Source organism: Empidonax traillii, unplaced genomic scaffold (assembly GCF_003031625.1).
Source record: "Empidonax traillii isolate 1590-97213 ecotype Southwest subspecies unplaced genomic scaffold, ASM303162v1 scaffold535:size1322822, whole genome shotgun sequence".
In the NCBI taxonomy this organism is placed as follows: domain Eukaryota; kingdom Metazoa; phylum Chordata; class Aves; order Passeriformes; family Tyrannidae; genus Empidonax; species Empidonax traillii.
In genome coordinates, this window is record NW_020955728.1 from 371968 (window position 1) to 397316 (window position 25349).

Genomic DNA, 25349 nt, shown 5'->3' on the forward strand with positions numbered 1-25349 from the left:
CCTTCAAAGCTAGTCTATAGTTTCTGAATTACCATTTTCAATTACTTTCTGTAGGTGAAGTACACTACAGTTTTGTTACCAGGTTTATTTTTGTGGGTAGGAGCTCTATTAGAGGAAGTGAAATGCTTTCTATCTTAGTTTTGCTTGTCTTCTTATAAAAAGAGAAATGCAATACACATTTTCAAAGGTTCTTTTAAAAAATCACCTAAAAGTTAAAATAAGAACTATGAATTGCATTACAGTATTTAAGACACGTGTTTAAACTGTTGACTACATCCATTTCAGTTAACAAATTTATTTTATGTCACTCTTAATCAGTAGAGGTATATTTTTGTTACTATTATTGATTTTGCAGCCATGCCAGTTAATGCTATTATCCTGGATAGTACATTCTGAACAGTTACCCTTACAGACATTTTAAATAAAAACAAACATCAATTGGGAAATCAAAATGAAATCAGATCACTTTATGAACCTGAAAAACAACCTTCATACTATACCACATAGTCTTCTCTGAATGACTTTACCCAACTTCAGTAATACATAAAATAAGCTGGACAAACTATGGGTGAAGAGCTTATATGCTGTTTTTAATCAGATAAAACTGGCATACTGAATTCTCTAATTATTCTTTTTTAAGTGAGGAACTGAAAGTTCTCATGATAGATAGATAGTTAAAGACGCTCAGATATCACGATGAGAAACTTAACTTGAAGTTGGGTATACAGGCTTCATCTGTATTAAGATAAATTAGCTATGCCTGGCCTAAACTCAATCATTTCTGTCTCATCAAGATGAAACAACAGATAAATCTTCAAACTGAACTTTAATTCACTGGAGAGATGCTGAATAGCTGATTGTGGAAACTCAGGACTATGCAGGATCACATTTTTCTGCAGGGTGGATACTGCCGTGGTTACCTACCGGCACTTTGATGCCATGCCATAAATCCCTACTTTTCCAACCCCTCCAAACTTCTCTGTTCTGAATGCAGACTGCTTCTCACAGCAAGCTGGTGTGTGGTCTCCTGCTGGTAGAAAACCCTTAGGCAGTAGGAAAGTCCATCAGTTTCAGCTCAATCCCCACAACTTAGAGATGGTTTGCAAAGAATAAAACTAAAGCCACTAATAACAGAAATTTCAATACTAGGTTAGACAGTTTTCACCTGATTAGAAAATATTTGTTACCCTGGCCCCTTAAACACCTTTCAAGCATGATTGATACCCTTTGTAAACCTCTGCTTTGACAGGCCAGCACCCTCAAGACATTATCATTTTAAGGTATTTGGGGCTCTAGATCTTAGAAGTCCATTAATTATGTGTTCAGTTAACAAGCTCACACACAGGCATTATCAAAAATAGAACTTATCTCATCTGAATAAGGACTGGAGGAGCAAATGGTAATTTTGTAGGTGAATCTGCTAGCTGTCCAGATAAATTTTTAACTCAGGGAATTATGGAGGGCAGGCTGGTCTTTAAGAGTGGAATGAGTTCAATTTGGTGTTTCTTTCTTCATTGTTATTTCTCTTTTTGGACCACAGAAGGAGGAAGAAAACAAAGAGTTCTCAGCACTTTATTTCTGCCTTAAATACACGTGATTTTTGATTTTTTATTTTTAATTAACTTCTGGTCTCCGAGCCTCTTTCTTTCCCTAATATTAGTTTTATCATGGAGGAACACCCTAGAGCAGATTACAGTTCAGTACTCTAGATTTACTAATTTTTTGTGAAAATATGTGTGTGTGTGTGTGTGTGTGTGTTCCCTCTTAAAGAGTCATAATGCAAATCTGTAAATGAATTCAGGAACCTTACAAGATGGCTATGCTCTCATGGAGTGTCTTCCTTTCTTCTCAGGTCAGAATGAAGGTGAAGTCCTGTATCATAACACAAGAAAAGAAGAATGGCTATTTTCTCAGTGCTCATTTCACAGTAATATGGGACTAATTAATAGGAAAGTGGAAGTAGGCAGCGGGGTTTGTGAAGCTAATTAAGATATGTGGCAGAAAAAATATGTGGATGGGTGATTTCTTCATTTTAAAGGTTTGTATAGATAGACAGTTTTATTAGTCAACACTGTGGCCTTCTTTTTTCAGTCATCGGCTACATTTTTGCAAGATATGGACTCCTCAATTAATCTTTCAAAGACTGATTTTGATTTATCTCAGAGGGAGGCTGGGGGAAAAAAAAGTAGATGTGTATTTTTAAAGAAACCAACAGCTTGTTCCCTTTAGTTTCTGGTTACAAAATAAGTGCATTGATTTGATCTTTTTAAGCATGTTTCTATATCCTCTCCATTTCATCTATTACTGAAGGAGGTGAGGAAGTGAATCTAAACGTCCACTGCATTTAATGCCCCACAGATTTAAAATGCAAGGAAATTCTTACAAAATAACAACACTTTAAAAAAAAAAAAAAAAAAGTTGATCTAAAAGACTTGTTCATCAGCACATAGGAAGTCTGTGGCAGGAGCCAAGAATAGAGGGCAGCACTTCCAAGCTCCCGCACTAGCACTGCACTCCTTGCAACTACTGCATTAACCGCTGAGCACAACTGTACCAAAGCCTACCTACCTTGGAAGATCAGGCTCTGAGGAAGTTTTCTTCCATGTTACAATAAAAATTTCCCAGAAACTATTATTTTCTCAGCCCAGCATCACTCGGTTCAGCATCTTTCCTTTTGTTCAAATAGAAATGGCCAGTTGTCCAAATGACAGCCAAGGAGAAGTTTATTTTTTTTTTTAAGAGAGGGGGTCCTCTCTCACAGAAAAACAATCCCAACACTTCTATGAATTATGAAGCTAGTAAGTACTATAAATTTTGTTTAAAGGGGTGACAAATTTGGTGAGACAGACTATTCAAAATCTAGAAAACTGCTTTTGAGTCCTTTATTTATAAAAATGAATTCATGACCCAAATACCCTAGGAGCCTCTTAGGTTTCTCAGTCTGTACATCCAGGATGTGACAAGTATTTCAAGATCTGTCCAATGTAAATCCTGATGCATATCAAATACAAGATTTTTCTTAGTGCCTCTACAGCGCACCTAAATGCTGATCTCATATGACAGTGTTGTTAAGGACAAAAAGCTCTGCTAAATAGGCCCATAATATCTTTTACAACAATGGCTGAAGCACAGGACAAAGATGCAGCACTTTACTTCATTTCTGGTCTTATAGTACAGCCCTGCTCATTTTCATGCTCATGTCATCTGTGCTAAAACTAGTAACTACTCCCACCCTCAGGAGTGCACAAGCACACCTGAACTGCCCAGCTTGTTCCACTGAGACCACAACAGAGATGTCTCTCATTGCCAGCATATGCCTAATTCCCACTGCAGGACAGTTCTGCCTGTTGTCACCTTGGTTTCACCCTACCAAAACCAGTCCCTTCACATTCTCAGCTGCTCAAGTGTGCTCTGCTGCAGGAACCCCACCACGCTTCCTAGCACACACTTCCCCATCACATCAGAGAGGAACGGACTAGGGCACAGGTATGCGAGGTAAAGGAGAGGGATGATCTTGGTTGTGGACGTTAAATAAACAATTTTTTTTCCCAGCAAACCCTGGTGCCTGTTCTCACCATGTCATGGCCAATAATGACTTACTGTCTACCAAGCATGACCAAGCGATTAGTGCAGCCGTGTCGGTGTATCTCAACAGTAATGGGGGCTCTCTTTCCATTTGCCTTCTATTGAAAGCTAAGCGCTCCATTGGCCTGTGCATTTTCAGCTTGATGAATTCATTATTCCCCACTTTTTTTTTTTTTTTTTCCGCTCCTTTCTCAGGCCAAAGCTCTCTCAAAAAACCAAGTAACTGAGTTTTTCCTCTGTGAGGGTTGGGGTTTTTTTTCTCTCTTTCTAGGCAGATGCCAGAAAATGTGGCATTGACTTATCTGTTTCAAACAGCATTTCAGTATACTTTTGGATCTATGTATATTAGACAGCAAACAATCACAACACTTGGCTTATTTATTTATTTATGTGGTAACATCCTTCAACTAATGATATCGGGGAAAATACATTTTCAAATTCAGAGGCAAGGAAACCATTCAATTCATATTCCCCAGCAAACAAATAACACCACATAAATAAAATACAAAACTATTCAACTATCATTAAAAATGTGACAGTCATCCAAAGTAGGAAATTCAACAATGTGGATGTTGCATTTTCTCTTTAAATATTTACATGGTATGGAGATAGGATTAGGCTACCCTAAGCTTGAGTTTTCTTGGACATGTTCCTTTTCCCTCCTCAATGGTGTGACTAGTTGAACAGAAGGGACTTTGGTTGTCTGGCATTTCTAGATGTCTGGAGGCATTTTTAGAGCACAATAGGCGAGATACACTCAAGATAGTTATAGTTATAAATCACACAGAGAAATAAAGGCACTTTATATATGAATCAAAGCATATAATATTTTTAATGGATGCAAGTTTTAGGAATGCCTCTCTGCTGTGGTCCAGGAGTCAGAGCAGCAAAGCAACATCTGAGCCTGGAGTTTAGTTCTACTTCTACGACAGGTGTTAGCTTTCTGCCTCCATTTCCTCCATAAAACAAGGATAACCTTTTTCCATATTAAAATAAAGCTATCATTATCTGTTTGAACTGCAGAAGAGCCTACAAAAGTCTCTTGGATGAGGTCCTTATTACACTAGATGCTGTACAAACACAGAACCACATGCTATTATAATGTGGGAGTGGCATGCTATTAATAATACATAAGGACATTTTGAAATGATTAAGCAAAAGAGTTATTTTAAAATTCTCATTCATTTCCTCCATTTAAAATAGAATGAAACTTGAACGAATAGGTAAGGAAGCTATTTGCAGAATGCCGAAACATCCTTCTGGCTCTGTGAATACATAAATGGTTAGTCTGCAGAGTAAAGCAGAAGTAACCAGCAATGACATGTTCTTGTACTGACTCTGTCACTTATGTTACCTTTAACCCTTTTCAAACCAGTTCATTTCATTGGGGTTCAACTTATTTGTCACTCAAGTGGATTCGGGGACCTAATATGGTTCAATTAAAGAAGACTTAGCCTAGAGAGGATTTAACTGTGTTTAAGGGCAGGAATCATTATTGCATTTTATAGACCTGGGAAGTGGGGGGAAATTATAATTTATTACTTATGCGCAAATTTGACATTATTGTTAACATATATTCCCCCAGAGCCTTGGATGGACATATTTTGGAAAAATCAAATCAATAAGTGATTTAATATCTGTCAAGTGCTTTGGGATCTTTATTTGAAATGAGTGTTAGAAGAGCAATATCTTACTCTCAACTCCTTAGCGTGCAAGCATGTCTTCTATTAATACGAGAACCCTTTGGAACCATTAGAGTTTATCAGCTAAATACATATTTTGGCACATTAACTAATTTTTGATTACCCAATTAGACTTTAACAGCTCCATCTATCATGTAAATTTTTCTTAATGTGCAGATTATGGACCCAATAGAACTTAATGGAGCTCCTTACAGTGTTCTGAGTCGATGCAGCTGGCACATGGACACCAACGAAAGTATTTGCCTCCAAAGTGAGAATTACACACCTATCTTCCCATGTTGCTAATGGGCGTTATGGCCTAAATCATCCCTGGGCACTGAAACAATACAAGAGTCCCAAATGAGATCAAATTTATACCACTTTATATGTTGGCTCTCACATATCTCCACTTCTGCCCTTCCATCTTAAAATCACATCCCCAACAGTCAACTGAGTCTCAAGTACACAAATCAAAACCCAGGGCCATTTGGCACCTACCCCATGGTAAACTATGATAGTCACCAGCAGGCTACCTAGTGGATAGCCATGGCTGTGAGAAGCTGCTGGTGACATCTGCTTCCCTAGGGCATAGAGAGGCATGCTGGGGACAGTGCCTACGTGCCATGTGCTGCTCGGCACATTCACTCCCACCCCACTGTCTCCCAGAAGACAACACTCAGGCAGCCAAACTCAGCCCTGGGTCAGGACTTTTCCTCTCCCTCTTGCATAAGTACTGTGCTATTTATCATGTTGAGTCTTCCCCAATATACTGTCCCCGTTCACATCCCACTCCCCAAGCTCTTTTCCACTATCTGCCTCTGGGATGGAATGAATTACACATTTCGTGATGAAAACATGGATGCTTAAGAGCTGCCAAAAGAAAGAACATTACTCAGATCACTGGGACAACAGCTCCACAGTTGATAGTCAGAACAAAGCAGTTGGTAGAGAGAGAAAAAAAAAAAAATTAAGTAGCAAATCTGCCTCCTTTAGTCCAGAGACTTAATGCATGGTCTGGGTTTAATGCTAACCATGTCTGCCAGAAGACTGAATACAGAACCTCTGCTCAGAACCCACAAATAATTAACTGTTAGAAATTAAATGCAGAGCTATAGGATACATTCTGCTCTGATGGCTTTACACCTAGATCTGCCAAAATCACCAGCTACATATGTAAGGAACAGGGGGTTTGGTGGGCTGCCTCCTCTGCTGAAAACTCATCAAACTACTGGCATTTAGAAGTAAGGCAGATTAAAACCAATGAAAATAAAGGCTACATTCACACTCACAAGAACAAATACTTCCCATGCTAAAGGAAACACTTATAAAGTTATCTAATGCACCATTAATTGATGTCATTTTTTGAATCATTTCTCTCAGCCTATACACTGAAACTAGTTTCAGCCGTTCCCCAGTTAGTTTCACTTTCTTTCTTTCCCTCTTCCTCAAAAGCTGTAAGTACGATACTGGAATGCTTTTATATCACCAAAATAATTCAGTTAGCATTCCTTTTTTACGAGAAATTCCTTTTCTATTGCTTCTGCAAAAAGTAATTTTTTAAAATGTTGTTTGTTTCCTTACAATGCTCCTTTAATAAAGCATGATTGCTCCTCTTAAGGAAATAAGCTTTCTTTTTCTGCATATGATCTCACCCTGTCAGTGCTTTCATTATTTTCCTGCACAAAGTCCTTCCCTGATGTCTTACTCGTAGCAGCACTCGTTGGGGGGGAGCATGCATCCAGCCTGTCCTGCTGCCGCCGGCTTCTGTCAGATGATCCCTCCTCTCTGTCTGGAATGGATTTCGGAAGAGATCTACCTTGAAGGTAGTTTAATGTCACTTAAAAAAACCTCCTAAATAAACAGACATCTTGTAAGTGCTGCTTGAGAAAATATTAATATTGCTGCTAATGCAGAGATTGGGTTAATTTGTTTCTATATTCTGCATCCTGCCAGACAGCCTCCTGACTACCACTCAGAGAAGTGTACTTCTTCTCAGAAGAGACAGTATGCAATGCTTTGCTTAAGGAAAAGGGAGATTTACCCTGCACCGCAGTTCTCAAACAAGGTCCTTTCTCCTTGAGTACCAAATCTTGTTTCCTGTGACGGAGCCCAGAGAGCTTAACACAGAGGCAGCCGGTCCCAAAATCCTGTCATCAAGAGCTGCCAACCAACCCGAGGTGCTCAGAGCCCTGCGTGCTCTGCCTCCCTGAGGAGCAGGCCCTGAGCAGGCGTATTAACATCATCAGCTACGTCAGCAGTGAAAGAATAATGTGATTTTTGTGTAAACAATGCTAGTAAAAAATCATAACAACAAAAACCACAAAGCAGCTACTGTTGAGGGGAGAAAATGAAACGTTTTTTTATCTGTGTATTTAGATGATTACCTCTGCTGTGATAACTAAAGAACTTACTGCTTATTCATTCCTGTGCTGCAAAAAAAATCTCCTGTGTTGAGATCATACTCTTGGCTTTTTGCTATAAAGTTCACTTTTTTCTCAATCATCACTCTTACCTAACTTATTTTTCCATTTTGTTTTTGGGAGCTGTCCTTCCTGACAGAAACTCTGGGTGCCTGAGCAGGTATATTTCTTTTACTATGCTTTGGCTGCATGAGTTAAAACAAATGAAGGTATACATTTTTAATCACACATGGGAACACTTCAGCTATGCCAACCTGTGTTCCTCTTTTTTTTTTTTTTTTCTATTTATTTGCAAACATTACAGGTTGTGCTAAGACGCTCTCTGCTGTTCTTCAGCTACAATGTACACCCATAAAATGTGTGTATCTTAACTGAACAGCCACAAACTGAACGCAGGTGACGGTACCTGTGCTGCCAACTCCTGCTCTGTACAGCCACCCATGCAGCTCGAGGGACAACACCAAGATTGGGCTTGCAGTTGTGTCGAACTGTGGACACTGGTTGTTACAAATCAGTTGTCTCATGAAAGGGACATTCCTCGCGGAAATCCCAGGGACTGGAAATCCATCCCACCGCTGCTGCAGCTCAAAGTACAACTGTAATATGTTTGGCATACAAAGAGTGGTAGGAACCATTTTAAAAGTTTGTCTGATGTTTTAAGATTTGATAATGAGCACAAAGTATCACCCACTTCTCAGTCAACAGGTTAAATGCGGTCCAGGGGTGATAATTACAGTCATTTCTTCTATGGTAGTTATGCCAAATTTACACTATTCCCACTGAAGTAAGCGGCTCAAAAAGAAAAAAAACCCCACAACTATAATTTCAGTATTTAAGAGTGAGATTTTTGGGTTGTTAAGCATTACAGAATCTAAGCTTTCAACAGTAATTTTATCACTGAACTCAGAGCACTGTATAGCAACCTTGAGAATCCAGCTGTTCCCCAACCCTGAAAGTGTCTAAATGCAGCATGTTTTTCCATTCTAACTTGAAAGTCCACATAACCTTAGAACTGCATCTCTACTCACAACCCAGTTTATCCCTCTGCAAAGGACTGGATAATGTAACATGCAATATTCACCAAAATCTACCTGGAGCCATAAAATACCTCTTGCCTAAGTCCCTAAGCAGCAGTACCCATGGTGTCAGGCTAAAGGGAGCACTCAACATCAGGGTCAGCATTTATTCTCATGCAGAAAACAACTCATTACTGCTTGTGTCCAAAGACATCATCTTGTTCCTCCTGTGACAACTTGTTTCATGTAAAATAAAACTCAGAAACTTTCATCAGTTGCTCTCCCTTCTCTCTAAGGCAGGAGGGTGCTCCAACTCAGCACAGTCTGTTCCTAGAGAATCTGAGCACTATGTGAAATGCCAAATTCGTGCATAAATGCTAAGCATCATCACTGGACTGACCTGTAAGGTCTTTACTACCTCTGGAGTCAGGGACTTGGTCTAGTATTTCTGGGTGGCCCATAATTACTTTTTAAGTTATTCTCTTTACTGTGGCATCTGCTGTACCATTTAAAATGGGTTTATGGGTAAAACATATAGAATGCAATTATGATTTAGACATTTTCACATCTCATTTACATATCTTCCATCCTACCCCATATCAGACATCATCTTTTATTTCTTGGATTATCATATAAACTTCTCAAGTACTCAACACCTCCTTCACTGTTTTAGCGCAGTACACCATACAGTCTTCAGGACATGAGGTGCTAACTACCGCACTGTGCACAATCGCAGTCTCAGTGTGGAATGTCTTGCTTTAATAGAGAAATAAAATGATATAAGGTCATAAGCTAAGACTATCATAAAGTGCATTGCAGGTACCCTATACTTAAAAACTCCCATGCTGCCTCTTAACTATAAGTGAGGCAATTTGCCTAATGCCTATAGAAGTGACACAATTAATTCCCCTCCCTTAAATAATCCTACTCTTTCCTCTCTAACGTGCCTCTGTAAAAAGAATGTTTACTAAATAAAAACAAATTTTTAGAAAACCATATTCTTAAAATCTGTAGCATTAGAAATGCCATGAGTCTAAAATGAAATTTAGAAAGTCCTTTGTTCAGTGTGTTCAGAAAATCACTGGAGACCCCTTTCTCTCTGAAATGGAAATGAAACCCCACAGCAGTGTTATGAACACTGTAAACACACTCACTGGACTGTATGAAAGTGGCCTCAGCCATAAACAGCAACCTCAGCATCTTTCTGTTCATGTTTCCTGCAAAGGAATCAACAACCTCCAAATTAGTCCTCCAAATTAGGATTTGAACCTTTCTGTCCTGATAGTGCAGCTCTTCCATGTTATGCGTCAGTGTGGGCTAAGTGAAAAAGGGTCCAAGAGCATCACTTGTATCTGAGAGGGTATTAAAATTTTTAAAAAATAATCTTAATTTGAACCATTTCCCAGAGGGAGTATCAAAGTACAACATACTTGTGGCCAAGAGCATGGACCTCTTGTAGTACAGTTAGAAAGCTGTAAATACAGTACTTATTCCTCAATCATATCTTCAAAAAACTAGGAGAAAAAAACCCCAAACAACTACCTCTTTGTACTGAACTGTACAAACCCAGCCTAAAATACCAGTACCATCATCTTCTGAAGGAAGAATGTTGGTATATCAAGTAAATCATTCTTAAACCGGATCATTGCCTTTCACTGTGTACCACAAATGTCAGCTAATAAAAATAAAAGCAAAATTTCTTCTGGAAAAAGTAGGAATAATAACAAAAGTTATACTGTTATGACACTGACACAGTTGTTTTACACAAGAAGGGAAAAAAAAAATCTGAGTTACTTCACCTGAAAAACATGGAGTCCCTTAATCAACAAGTGCCGGATAGTAAATATATTACCTGAAACTTCACTCAGTCAAAAGGATGAGAAAAGGAAAATAAGAGTATGTTAGGTGTATATTCGCATTTGCTACTACATCTTAGATATGGGAACTGCAATGGCAGTTAAAACATCAAAGCTAACAGTAGGGTCACTACTTCTGGAAATGCAATTACTTTCGCTGTATAGTTCATTATTAAGCAGGATAAACTATGCCTGCCATGTGCAATCACTAGTGAAAATGATGAGCAAAACACAGGGATTTTACAGTATAAATTAACATTGGTTCTGCAACTGCCAGGCAAAATTTTGCCACCAGCTTCAGCCAGTGTAGAATCTGCCTTCAGATCTTGATAGAAATGAAGTTTCAGTAGTTTACCACACCCAAGTGGATGCTGATTCTTTCCAAGGCCTTTTACTGGAGAGAGGTTTTATTTCAGATGAGCAATTAATCTGTTTTGCTTTTGACCCACTAGTAAACAAACTGGGAACGTGCTACCTTTTCACAACCATGATACTTAAGCATATGGTTATCAAGGCACAGGACACTGGGCTAGGAGTGTTGTTAAGGTGTCTTGATGCCTTTTGTCCTCCTCTTGTGCCCTCAGGAAGGACCATCTATGCCTGTTTCTGAAAAATTTTCAACAGAAGAAATTCCACAACAGCCCAAGTTGACTTTCTCCAGTGTTTTATCTACCTTAGAAGGTCATTGCTAATACCTAATCTAAATTTTGTTTGGTTCCGTTTAACAAATTACTTTCCATACCCTCCTGTTTCTCATCATGGAGAATAAATTACTGACTTTCTTTTCCAACAGCCTTTTGTATTCTTACAGCCCATTGCCATGCTGTCCCTCAGAGATCTCTTTTTCTGGCCAAGCACCCCCAATATCTTCTGTATTTCCTGACAGGGTCACATTTCCTCGCTCTCTTATCACCCTCATTGCTTTTCCTTTGGACTTTCACCAAATTCTCTGTAGCTGATTTGGGGTGTGCCTCCCAAATCTGCGCTTAGAGGTATAGCTGAGCTCCTACCAAAGGCGTGAGGAGCAGAAGTCACTCCCTACTACTCATGGGCTATATTTTGTATTGCACCATCATCACTTGTTATCAAGAAAAGCTCTTAATTTCAACATGAATATTTCTTCTGCCAGCTTCACAACAACTCTTAGATTCACTAGAACCTTTAACACTGTAAACAGTATTAAATTAGAAGTCACACTTAATTGGCTGTCTTGACTTAGCCTACACCCCAAAATGACAGAACACTTCAGGGTTACTCCTAGAAATACATAAACACAGGCATGTACACAGCCCAAGTACAATTAACAGACACTTAATCTAGTCTGTATACAGATGTGGATGTACAGAGATAAATAATCTAGAGATATAATATAAACACCCACACACTGAGTAGGTCTGTAACTGAGAGGTTTATCTACATTATTAAGAATACCACAACTTTTTCAGCACCAAAAAGAGGGGAAAAAATTAGATAGCTAAATATAATCACAGCTAAAATCAGATTCTGTTCTTTTGTAGTCCTGAATCTACATAAATTTATATGTGGAAGAGACCTTTAGCATGTCTCACTTCCTGTTCCTCCTCCATGAAAACAGGTTCAACTCCTCTGAAGTCAGCCAAAACGTATACATAATGTAAATATGTGTGTTTGTCCATGTGTGTGTATACCCAGGGTAAGTGTGAGTAGAATAAGGCCCCTTGTTGACTCAGGTCTTGCAGGTAGTTGCAATAACAGAAAAATAAGAAAACTAATATACTGTAGTTACCTACCATGCAATAAATATGTAATTATACTGTAATTACAGTACCTGATTATTGATGTACTGTAAAATAAACGGTTATCAAGGTTTTTTTACGGTTCCTTTCTATTTACAGTCATCTCTGATAAAGATTAAGCTTCCCCAAAAATGCATGATAAAGCTTCTTATCAGAGGTTTTAATGCCTCTAATAACTACTGTAATTCTGTGTGATTTAGTGCTTTGAATAATCCACCAGGATTTTTTCTCTAGATCTTTAAAAGGATTGTAATGTGTACAGAGGTGTCGTAGTGATTAAATTTACAGGACACTTACCAAAACAGTGATAAGACGGGATGTTTAATTAACACATGTACACGTTGTTCAACTGTACTATCATGCAAAAATGGAAAGACCTGAATGAGACCCCTATTTTCCCATCAAAATGTTGTAAAAAAAATTAAACAAAGGATTATCCTCACTATACAATATAGAAGCAAACATTCTGAGGGCAACAGCAAATCCAGGCAGCACCTAAGAGTGGTACCAGCCTAGTGTTGCGTACTGGGTAGAGCCAAGGTCCTGGTAGCAGTTGGATGCTCCAGAGAGAAAGGAAAAAGTAAGTCGTATATGGCAGTACATGAGAATTCACCAGAGTTTCGAGATGTCATTCCTTTCACTGGTGGGTAGTTCAAGGACATTGCAGTTCTCTTCAGCTATAATGCCTGAAAATATCAATGCTTTTAAGGCTCATTGACAAAAGTCATTGTAGAAAACCAGCTGAAGGTTACCTTATCAGATGTTTTTAAACTCCATGTCTCAGAAAGGCACACAGGCACTCTAGAAAATCCCTTTTCCCTCCATCAGTAGATTTACTTAATGGCCAAGGCTATCCCTTATTTATATAACAGATAAGTAAATTTAACTAAAGCAAAGAAACGCCCCAGCAGACTAAACCCCAACAGAAAAGGGCAGCAGAGTCAACCATATAGTGAGAAGTGGAAGAGAACCTTTATATCTCTGAGGACTCTTTTCACTTTAACTTCTACTGACATTTTGTCCACTGTGATGCTAACAAAAAAAAAAAAAAAATTGATAGAGAGATCTAAAGGTGTTATCATATCCGATCAAAAGACGGAACAGAAAAGTCAAGAAGCTCATGCAACCCATATTCCCACCGGGGAAATAGTCCTTTTAATATTCGAATTGTTTGTACTTTGAAATGGAAATCTCAACATCTGCAAGTGCAGCTGAAGTAGAGTTCACTCGTGGGCAAGTGCCAGGTAGTAACAGGGCATGAGAACAGACTTTGGCTCCATGAATGGAAACATAAACCTCTCCTTTGTAAAAACGATTCTTAATGATCTCAAACGTCTCCTGGTTTAGTATGGAAGATGAGTGCCACTTTTCTTTAGAATTAATCCCACGTATTTTGTATCACAGTCCTGGCACAGGGCTACAAAGATGAAATCATTCCTTGACCATCATTATGGCCATGCCTGCTCTGATCCGCAGTGCTGTGCGGGGGCACACAAATCCTGGAAATGGTGTAACTGCCTTATTACTGTGTTCTGCACAGGCTTTTATACCCTGGTTCTCAGCAAGACTAATTATTCTAAAAGAAGCATCACACTACTGCAATTATCCTGCTCCCAAAACCTGAGTTACATCATTTAGGACACTGTGCTTCACTATTCTGGCACATCCATGGAGCTTTATTTTTTGCCACAAAGATTTTTACTGGGGGAGAAAAAGTTAACAGGAACAATCTCAGAGATCATGAACAAGATAGAACACTTAAATATAACAGGAATATGAAATAGGCACTGAGGGAGTCAAAAATCACATGCTTCTGAGTCTGACTATTTATTTACCTGGCACATAGGACTGCTTACCTGCATAATCCTTTCTTTGCAGCAGGTAAAGGTGAAGGTGTGGGAACTTCCTTCTTTCTTTGCTGGCAGTATTAAATGAACAGCTTGGGATGGGAGACTACAGGAAGATTTTATTTCTCATCTCCATCATCAATAAATTACTAAGGTAGCTTTCAGGACTCTTGGAGGGTGCTTGAAACCTATACCCCTTTGGCTGGCTACTCTCTGGATGGACCAGAATACATGATGCCCTCTTGCATAAGGCTGTAGTCCTTCTAAAGGAGAAGAACTGACTTTTAAAACAAAATATACAAGTTTCTCCTGTATTACAACCTCCTCCTACTCTTCCCTTCCTGAGAAAGAATTCATAGTAGTAATCATTTAATGTCCCTAGTAAGGGAGACGTTGACAAATTAAAAAAAAAGCATCTACTCAGTGATTCAGAAACTAGCAGACCAACCTTAGTCATTTTCTCTCTCTCATTAATTAATCAGAAAATTTCCCAACATTTCCACATATGCCTGTTTTTTCCTTCTTTGTCCAGCAAAACTAAACTTCTGATTGTAACAGTTAACCACTTTTCGTTATGTTTCAGCATTAGATGGAAAAAAATTAGATTTGCAGCTGAGAAAGAAGGGTGAGGGGGAGAAAAAGAAGAAAGAGAGAAAGAAAGAGAGAAAAAGAGAAGAGTCAAAGGGGGAAAGAGGGAAGGAAAGAAAGAAAAGGTACTGCCCTTTCAGTCAAATGACTTGGAGATAGTCATCTTCAGACCTGTGAAACCAAATGATTTGTGAAACCTTGAGAAACCTTGTTGATCCAGCCAGCTGCATGGAGGGTGGTCCTGTACTTGGGTGAAATGATCTGGTTTAACTCCCCCTAAGCAATCCACCATCTTGAAGTTGATAATTTCAAAAGTCCAATATTTATGTAAGCATGTCCAGCTTGCTTTCTTTTAAAGAAACTTTCCTTACCTTTCTAATCCCCTCTCTGGTCTTTGCCTTGTTACAGAGACAGAAGCCACAGGAGGCAACTGAATGTATCTCACCAGGAAATACAGGCCATATCCTTCAATGTCACAGAAACAAAAATACGCTTGTTTTGATCTAAGAACGTGTATTCAAAGAATTACCTGCAGAACATAAAATGAATTGGAGAGGTCCATTTGGGCTCTGGGTGTTTCAGGTATTTTTACTGAAGCTGCCACGGATTTCAGTGGGAGCATTGCACACTGAATGGCAAAAGGAAATGACTCCCAGAGCAGAGTTAACCCAGAGTTGTGTGCAAAGAAAGAGATGTTCACCCTGTGGAAGGCATATTCAAGCTGAATTGCATATGTTAAATTAAATACATCTGCACTTTGGCAGAATTTGGACAATGACTCACTTTAATTATGTAAAAATTTCAAATGGGGCAAACTCCACTGTAGTGACTCACATTAGTGCTACCACATGATCTTCTGATAACTACATCAGTATATAACTCATGTCTCTGCTGCAGAGTTTCTACAGAGAGAATGACATATTACCTGACTAGCATTAAAAGGACTCCATGTTCCCAGCAATGACTGGTACATTAAGTAATGCTTCAGAAAGTAGCATATAGTACACTGTAGCATATAGTACACTAAGCTTTTTTTCCCCTTGACACAAAACTACAGTTTCTCTAATGACAATAATTCACTGTCATTCAAAAATCAATTTTCTGTTTGTTTTATTTCTTTAAATTTATAGAGTAGTGGGGAAAGTTTCCAGAAGTAGAAACTTACATCATTTCCTTTTCCCCAAAAGAATTACGGTGCTGCAGACCTCCTAGGCTTCCAATCAAAAGCGCTCCCACCCTGTCCTTAAGAGAGTGGCAAATACACCCTCAGTACCTTAAAGCACAAAACCTTCTGTGTAGGTCTGTCTGTAAGGGTACCAGGCAATCTCTTGTGTTTGGCTTCACAGACATTCTTGGAGTTTTCCCTGCTGCCTCCTGCACCTTCCAGGTTGGTTTGGTTTGCTCAGTTCTGATGTGGACTATCAGAATAAACTGATTATGCGCTTTACGTCAGACTAAGAGGACTGATGACCTTGAAATGTCCGCTGTGAAGAAAAGCTATCCTGCATTATTTGCCTCAGATTTTTAGAAGTAGCAAAACACTGTATTACTTACCTCAGGGTTGTTAATAATAGGGGGGAGTCTTTTGTTGATCTGTATCAGGTCCCTTTTCTGAGCTCTGAGAATTGCTGTTTGTATCCTGAAGTACCACTGCATTACACTCCTATTAAACATCTGAAAAGGGGATGTCCACTACAACGGTTTCTAAACACCATTTTCAGGCTTACTGAATAAGCTAACAGGACCCTTCAGTAACAAAGGGATATACAAAAGGCATTTTCACTACAAAGGAATGTATTAATGTGACAAATACAGCCTTTGTTAATGCCAGATGCTGACTCTAGGTGTGAATGAGGCATATGATGAATGGGATGATGAGGAGAAAGCAATCTTAATTGTGCAATTAGTTATGTTATGTTTGTGCAACGTTTTGCATAATAATTATAGGCCACTGGTAGACTAGTGGTCCAAAATTACAATCTTCCAAAGGAGTTCAAACAGCTAGGAAAGCCACTGTACCCTTTGAGAAACTCCTTTAGAAGGCTAATGAAAAATGTAAATGGTGTCAAGTGGCCTTTATATGGCTTAAGTGTGCCATCGGGCTTGGATGAGAAAGTGCAGTGTGCTTTCTTCAGCTGAGAGTGGTAAGAAGTAGCAAGTGCAGAGGATGCCCCAAGGGAGTGCCCCAAGCCAGTGCAGTGCTAAAAAGTATGAGAGAGAAGTCTGGCCTTTGAGCGACAGAGTTGGTAGGAAATGGTTGAAGGTGTTGGAACCACTGTGTGTGAAATGGGCTGGATCAAAAAACAATGAGCAAGAGAAGAGGATTCACAATATGTTCCTGCTCCTTCCTAGCATCTACTAAAGAGAACAAAAAAAAGTATCTTGATTATTCTCCACTTTTCACTTGTTTTCTTTTTCAAAGCAAAATTTAACTTTTTTTCCTAGTGGTTCACAGAAAAGTTACATTTAAAATAGGAATCCAGATTAAAACTCACTGCTACAACTGTTCCTGGGGGTAGAGGTAAACCGCCCAGAATGTGATAACAACATGGGTGTTGAGTGATGATCGCTCATAATCGACACATCCAAGCACACAAGAGTTCATTTCATCCTTGATCTCACCCCAGGGATCCCCGCCAGTCACAGCTGATGCTGAGAGGTATAAGACATACTGCCCCATTGGCTCCATGATTATTCATTGGTTAGCACTGCGTGGGAGCAGGTGAGATGCCCTCACATGCCACTCAAAGGTGTTAAACTGACACACATCACAGCTTCCCCGGGTCCCCCTCCCAGAGAACAGCGAACATGCTATCCAGCAAGACAAAACTTGCCACAGAGATTTGAATAGGAGGCTAATGAACACGAAGGGGAAAAAAAAACCCAAAAAACGTGAAGTGTCAAGGTAAGACTTATTCCTAAACCTTTATTTATACAGGACACCTTTAAGTCAGACTCTCCATTGCCTTTAGAATGTGACACTAGCACGCCCTGGGAATTACGTTTTTAAACAGTCTGCTCATCCCTTACTCAAATAAATAGTAAGCACATAGTTCTGCTAAGTCAAGTTGTTTAGCAAAGACATTTACTTTTGCATAGAAACTCAGCCCCCATGGTGCAGAAGAGCATAGCAGTGTGCTATGACCCAGCTCTCAGCCAAGGGGATGAAGAAGACATCAGAACCAAAGAACAGGGCAGAGACCATTTATTCTACACCCCAGCAAAAGAGTCCACCAAGTTCACTGGCTTTACTGTTTTGACTGGAGGTAGGAATAGGTTTTTAAATGCTATTTTATCCAGTGACAGAAGGAAAAGGGTATCACATGACTTAGTGCCCTGGATGCTGTTCGTAGAGAAGCCTTAAGTCACAGCTGGACTCCTACAAATTATTTATGATTGCAGACTGATATTGAATATACAACTTGAGGCAGAATCACAGAGAGTAGGATTGTATGTACACAGAACTAAACTTCATGTTCAGTCACATCTCTTCCAACTGACTGCAAGCACCTCTCCAGTCAATATCCAAGGCTCAAACACCCCTTGGAAATTCATTAGCAAGCACAGCAAATAGCAGTCCTGAAAATTTCCATTCAGTGCAATGAGACATATCCCACTATATTATATGTTCAAAGAGGGAAGGGCAATACTCTTCTAAACCTAGATTCTCATGAACCTGAATCCAATCACACATTCCCTTTATAACAACCATCTCTCTTGGTGCTGCTTTACAAAATCTACATCGTATCACCACCACCTTAAAGGTCGGCTGTGATATTTCAATAGAGGAACCATGGTTTCCTTAAAGCACTTGCATTCCTCTTGCTGCAGTGATTTTTGCTCTCTTCTATTGGTCTTGCTTAGCTCACTTTCATATGAATGTCAGATTTTGCATTTGCTGTGTGCTGTCATCTAGACTCCCGCTGTAAAACAGTTTGTTTTTCCCCCAGTTGGTGCACCAGATTAGCATTCCCCCTCTCCCCCTTCAGAATAGAATGTAATTAAAGATCATGGGAAAATAACACACACTAGTCATAAAGTAAGAGAATTTCAGGTTTGGTTCTGCTTTCCAATTTTATATGCTCCACTTCACTTCCATATATAAAGAGAAATATAAATGGCTTTGGTCACTGGATACCTATTAACTCCTTGTACATCAGATCCAGTGCAAAAGAGATGACAGTAAGATCCACAGCAGCTTATGAGAAAGGGCCTATGCCTCACAGAATCACACCCAATTTACCCAAAATGAAGCCTTTTGCCCAAATGGTTCCCTCTTCGCTTACTATGAAATGGTTATGAAACATAAGCCAGAACTGTCTCTATATTCACAGTGTACAGGAAAATGTTTCATGATTTAAGCGAATGTTTTCATCTGAGAAGCCTGCCAGAATGATCACTTTGATAGCCTTGAGGCCGATGAACCACTTGGGTCAGCAAAGGCCAGTGCTGGAGGAGCAGTAGCACAGCTGGTTTGCAGCAGAGGTTGTTTTGTACATCCCCACCTCAGCAGAGGCAACTCCACCTCAGGTTTTCTGGTGGTAGAATGGAAGAGCTTATTTGCCTTACGGTCCTGTAGGACCAAAACGGAAGAGTTCACCAGAAGAGAAATTAACTGCTTCTTAATTAAAAAAAAAAAAAAAAAGGTTAAACTCCTTCTATAGCAGAGGTAAAATATCACCAAACTGGCATTTATCACCACAAGAGTAAGCAAGAGGCAACTGTTAATATCCACCTGAAAGGTTCTGGAAAGGAAAAAAACCTACCAGGTGATCTTCCACCACGAAGGTAGGTGGCAGTGAGGAGGCAACTCAGGATCTACATTCCGGTTTCTACCACCGCTAAATCATATCCCAATTTGTCTCCTTTTCCAAAAGGAGAGAAGGTAACTGAGGTCACTGAGAAAGATGATGTTCGTGTCACATCATTTGACACAGTATCACACAGAAAGAATTTATGACTTGCCCAATGTATACAACATTGTCAGTGGTGAATTTCTAGGAAATAAGCTTCAATATCAGGGTGCTTATTTAACCTCAAAAAATTCCTCCCTCTTCCTCAGATAGACAAGAAAGTAGATGTTTACCTTTACTGACATTCTACTGCAATTATTTCTAGTGGCAATTCTCCTCCATTAGTTAGAGGATCATAATAGAATAAATAGAAAAATGAGCTCCAGCCTGAGTATTCTGCATTGCAATCTAAATTAAAATAGTATTACAAATTTGTTTACATATCTCAGTTGAGCTATGCAGTTTCAAAAGTTACTTGTTGAACGTAAACATATCTCCTGATGCTACATTACCCACTCTATGCAGTAAAATATATTCTAATGTAATACAGTAAAACTGAAAAACCAATAAATGCTCCTATTTATCGAGAAATTGGACAAAAAATAGCTTATTGTCAGTTTTTAAAGACTGAAAATCAATAGATGATGAAAGGTTGTATTTTTTGTTACCATTAGACTGTTGACTCTAGCAATAAGTGAGATATGGATTACAACTGGGGGAGTAAAGAACTGGTGAGATATACAATTTGGAGCTTCTAGGGTTTTTTAGAATTTAATTCCCAGTATTTGTGCAGCAGTGCCCATCTTGGCACTGCTGTTAATGGGCCCCGAGAGCACAGCTCCTCCATTTTGTTGACAAAGCCAGCTTTAAGTATCTTCCTGTCTTTAAGAGCATTTCTAAATTACAGGGGCTCTTAATCAGACTTGCATCTGCTGAGGATCAAAAGTAAAGGAGATCCAGCTTTTACGTATATTCATCCTGCCAATCAAAAAAAAAATAATCCCCAAACAGCAGAGTGAAACCCCAGCTGTTCAGTGCCACCTCTCGGGTGCCTGGATTGAGTCCTCCCCAGGTGAGCCACCAAGGGGGTTCCCCAGGTCTTGCCCCACATCACCACCACCACCACCACCACATCAACCATCACAACCACCACCCAACACCAGAGAGAAATCAAGTTAAATTGGGATGTTCAGTTTGCAAAAACCTTTAGCTCTCGTGCATTCCTGAGTCTGCCGTCCTTCCTCACATATGTAAGGTTTTCCATATCTGGGCCCGTAGAGGTCCCATTCTAGTCTGCCATCTATCCATGTCTGAGTTTTACCCTAAATACATGGGCAGAGAGAGGTCTGGGAAACACAGATTTTCAGCACCTGTTTTCCCAGAAGAATTTATGCATGGGAGTCAGTTTAAAACTTGAATTTCTATATTCATTAAACAAGAAGCACACAACTATGCAGAGGCTGGGAAGGCATTCTTGTCTCACAGTGCAAACACGGTAAAACGGAATACTAAAATAAATATGTAGTGATAAAAAACACTGAGCTAAACATAAACACTGCATCCAGAGTCCTTAAATAGTGATGTATGCCAACGTTTTTCCAAGTGCACTGGTAGTTATGACCATTACATATAAACCCAAATATAGATGTTCTACCCTGACTATATTTCTAAAATCTGGAACAGAGTCTGAAAGGATGCCAATTACAGTAGGGAGTTAGGGCTTCTTTTAGGATTTATATTCTCTTTGTATGTTTCATAATCATACAGCAGGTCAAATCATGCTAGCTGGGGTAACACAGTAAATGTCTATACTGCCTTCAGATACACAAATGTTCTTCCCTGGGAAAGTGAACAGTGACCACTTGGCCTGGATTTGATGAAGAACTAGTAAAGCCAGCTGACCTGCTTCTGCAGTACCTGGTTTTACAAATTCAGAGAAATTAGCAGTTAAAAGTCTACAGAAGAAAAATTTCCCAAGACCTTGAAGGAGCTGACAGTGTGCAGAAATGGCCATCCTACTGCTGGCCCTAGTCTTGTGTTTCCATGGCATAGAACTTCTGCTTCAAATTGAGGAAAGCACAGAGATCGCTAATTTTCATATCATAGTTTCCTTCTGTTTTCTCAGGTAAGAAGCTATTTCTAAAAAGGGGGCTGTTACCATGTATGCATAATCACATAGCAAAAAAACCCCTCATGTTGCTCCTGTCAGCTTTTGCTTAAGTATACCATGGAAAATAACTTTGATGAAATAATTTGCCCAGAGCACTGCTTGTCTGGAAGATTTCTATAATTTAACTGCAGTTCTGTAAATAATTTGGTGATAGACAGGCCATCAGCATAATTTGGTGCTAGATCCATGCAACGTTAAGGAAATGGCCAGCAGGCCAAAATTAAATCAACTGGGACCTAGTATGTACAATGCACATTAAAAACAGTTCCAAATCTATTATTTTTTAGAATAAGCTTATTCGGTTTAAAGGAAGACCCTGATTTTTACTTTGGGAATTAACACAAAGAAACGTCATGCTTCCTCTCAGCAAGTAAAAGATCACCCACACAGGGTTAATCCTGCAGATCTCCAAGAAGATGTACAATAATTTTGCACAATAACATCCCAAACTACTGCCATGGCAGTATACAAAACATAACATATACAAATATATAGCATAATATTTTACACCAATTCTGGACTTACCAGTAACTTTCACCAAAGTATCTCAGTTCTCCTGTTCTGTTAGCCTGCAAAATAACAAAAGCCATTGCCCTGATTTTTCAGTCAAGCCTTAACCAAGTCTGCAAGATAAGAGGTACAAAACTGTATGCATGGTACATTGCACCTTTAATCATCTACCTACCTGAAATACTCAAGCAAGTAGTTAGACATCTAAATGGTCCAACTACAGGTTTAAACTAAATGAGTTTTGTAGTACATTACTGTGTCCACATTATTTGAAAACTGGCATTCACATCCTATCTCAGTCAAAGCATCGTTTCAGCTACAGGCAGATCAGAAACTCAAAGTAAGTTGCAGAGCCAACAACAGGCCTAAGATTTAGCATTTCAGCTGAGAAGAGGAGAGAACAAACAAAAAAAAGCGGGATGCTTCCCATTCATGTTTCATGTCTGGACAAACATTTTTCCATCAGAAATGTCCGCGATCAGCATTGTTTTTCCTGCATCATCAGACTGTAAATCAAGATACATTCTGGAAACCCTCTATGATTTTTACCGAATGAGAAGGAAATAGCAGGGAAAATAATGTGCAAAAAAAGGCAACCAAGGCATCCCTCTCAGCTCTCCTGAAAAAAAGGTCTCAAGAAGCAGATACATTTATACTTCATTTTAACCGAAAAACAGAGAAGGAGGTGAAGTATTTGGGTTAAAAGCCAGCAAAAAGTAGTACAAAAAAGCCCACCAGGTAGTGTTGCAAGAACCTCTAGATAAGCATCTTAAATCAGGGTAAATTACACACCTCATGCTGGTGACTCGGTCATGGGAAATTATGAAGCTACGTGATGTCTCATTTGTTGTGCTGAAAACAAATGTAAATAAATTACTGAGAGAATCTCATTTACATTTAGAAATTCATCCCGATGCATGACATGACTGCTGATGTTTTTTTAAATGACACTTTGAGAAGAAGTGCCACTATTAAAAACAGATCATAGCCACCTCAGCGAGAGCCTGTGCATGTGTGCGTGCGTATGTGCATGAAGGTGTAAAGGCAGACGTTCTGGAGAGATCTTTCGGATCATTGGAAAAAAGGCTTTCTTTTACTGTTGCAGAACCAAAATGGTGGAGTCAGAAGACAAAATATGTATTCTTCTGTGTATTTTCCCCCCTCCAGAAGGGGAAGCAGAAAGACAATGTTATGGATTGGCTGCTGCCACTATGACAGAAAGTGCAGATACTAAAATCATAGGAACAGAAAATAGCGTGGCACATCTCTCCATCATCAAGTGTAATAAAACTTCTCCTTAAATACACACACAAAAAGCCTTTTGCTAAGCTTTTATCTCCCCCCCCCTCCAAGTCTCACATTTTAAGCTGTCACTTAAACAATTGAGAAGGATATCCAGGAAGCCATAAGATGGAGAGCAAGTTGAACCGCCGTTAGCTAAGCATACATTCAGGCAAATATCCAAATGCTTTAGGAGCTGTCATTCTCCATCCCGCGTGGGAAGGCTGCAAAGAGACGGACTTGCTCGTATCATGATTGCTCTTATTATTACAGCAGTGAAAACACTGCATACTAATGGATGTGTTTTCAGAAAAAAAAGACTGTTAGATGGCTTTTTAGACTCTCTGCCTGGCTGTCTGGGCTTCAGTATCTGATACATCCTATCCCTTTCTTTGCTTCTAAAGCAGAACTCTAAAAAAAGTTTGTAACATGAGGGCAAAATAAAACATATTTCCAAATGGGAACACGACAGTGTTCTACAACCCCACATACGGCAGCATATTTACATAAGCCTGCATAGGTCAGAGAGTTTATTTGTTAAGGGACAAATAAGCAGGCCATGAAATAATTATTTTTCATTGTGCCCTGCCAAACCTACCCAGCCAAAGGCTAAATTGAGCTGCTATTGTGATTATTTGAACTGTGGAGCCAAAAGTCTTCACTGCAAAGCATCCCAGCTGTCCTAAATTTTATTCTGATGGCTAGTTTTCACACTAGCTTGAAACTTGCCAAAAATGCTCCACAAAATAGGCAGGCGGAAGGCTTGCTTTATCCAGACCTACATCAATTACTGATTTAGAGCTGTTCTGAGAACTTGATTATTAGCAAATCACTTCCCAAAATTGTTATGACAAGATTCACATATGCAAATGGCAAGCTGCTCATATGTATACAGCTAGCAAAAGAAATTAATACAAAGGTTCCCAGATTTATTTATGGTTATTTCCTATTCTGCTCTACTGCAAATTAGCCACTAAAATATTAAAAGAAAGGGGAGAGATCCAGCTGCAGCATCACAGCTTGGACACACGGTGACGTGGGAACACCCAGGCCATAACTGCTCAACATGCTTCTGCCTTCTCCCACCTCCCTGGGGAAAAGGATCTACCAGTGCCTTCTGGCATCAGAGGAAGGAAAACCACCATGGCAGTTCCCAAGCTGAAGATTTGGTCAGCACACCAAGAAGAAGGTAGGATTACCCCAAGAACAGCTCAGATGATGGGCTTGAAAGGATATTTCATATTTTAAACAAAGTTGACAGTGGAGGAGGGGGAACAACAAATACAATTTCTTTTTAAAATCTCATGCTTCAAAGCTTAAATTAATCCCTAATAATGAAAGATTAGGATGAGAACGTGTAGAGAGAAGATTATCCTATGTCTGCCCATTGTGAGGCTCTTACAACTTTCCTTGAGGCGCCTGGGGTTGGTCATGGCCAGAGATAGAGCAGGAGGATAGAAGGATCTTGGGAACGATTTATTTTGTACTTTCTACATTTCTGCTTAAATAAATAAGGCACAAACAAAAGACAACAAGGCTATTTGTTTTGAAGGCAGCTGACTTCTAATAAATTAAATGCCCATAGCTTGGTATCACAACCCTGGCCACACAAGTGCACCTCGCTGCAGCTGCCCTCCTTCTCCACATCTCCTCCTATTTTTTATCCTGTTTGTAATTTCACTGTAATATCCTCAGGGCAGCAACCACTCCACATTTACACATGAATTAGAACAACACCTCGCACAATGGCATGCCAGTCCTGATTGGACCTGGACCGCTCCTGGGAATGCTGCTGGGAATGGTACTATAAAAAGAGCTCATAAATG

General features: G+C 39.4%; 1 protein-coding gene and 1 long non-coding RNA gene across 15 annotated transcripts in view; both read right to left on the reverse strand.

Annotated features, from left to right (window-relative positions):
- Positions 1-10108, reverse strand: part of LOC114064353 — a 26880-nt gene extending 16772 nt beyond the window's left edge. Inside the window, exon 1 of the long non-coding RNA XR_003572737.1 lies at positions 9281-10108. This is a non-coding gene — a long non-coding RNA (uncharacterized LOC114064353). The remainder of the gene's footprint in view (positions 1-9280) is intronic.
- Positions 1-25349, reverse strand: part of ESRRG (estrogen related receptor gamma) — a 403057-nt gene that overhangs the window by 316209 nt on the left and 61499 nt on the right. For 2 of the 14 annotated variants that reach the window (XM_027897328.1, XM_027897320.1), the window contains exon 2: positions 22258-22301. The exons of 10 other annotated variants lie outside the window; for them this stretch is intronic. The gene's annotated coding sequence lies outside the window, so the exon portion shown is untranslated. Of the gene's footprint in view, positions 1-22257; positions 22302-23034; positions 23095-25349 lie in introns of those variants that run through there. 2 more of the 14 variants (XM_027897319.1, XM_027897325.1) reach the window with 2 other exon arrangements.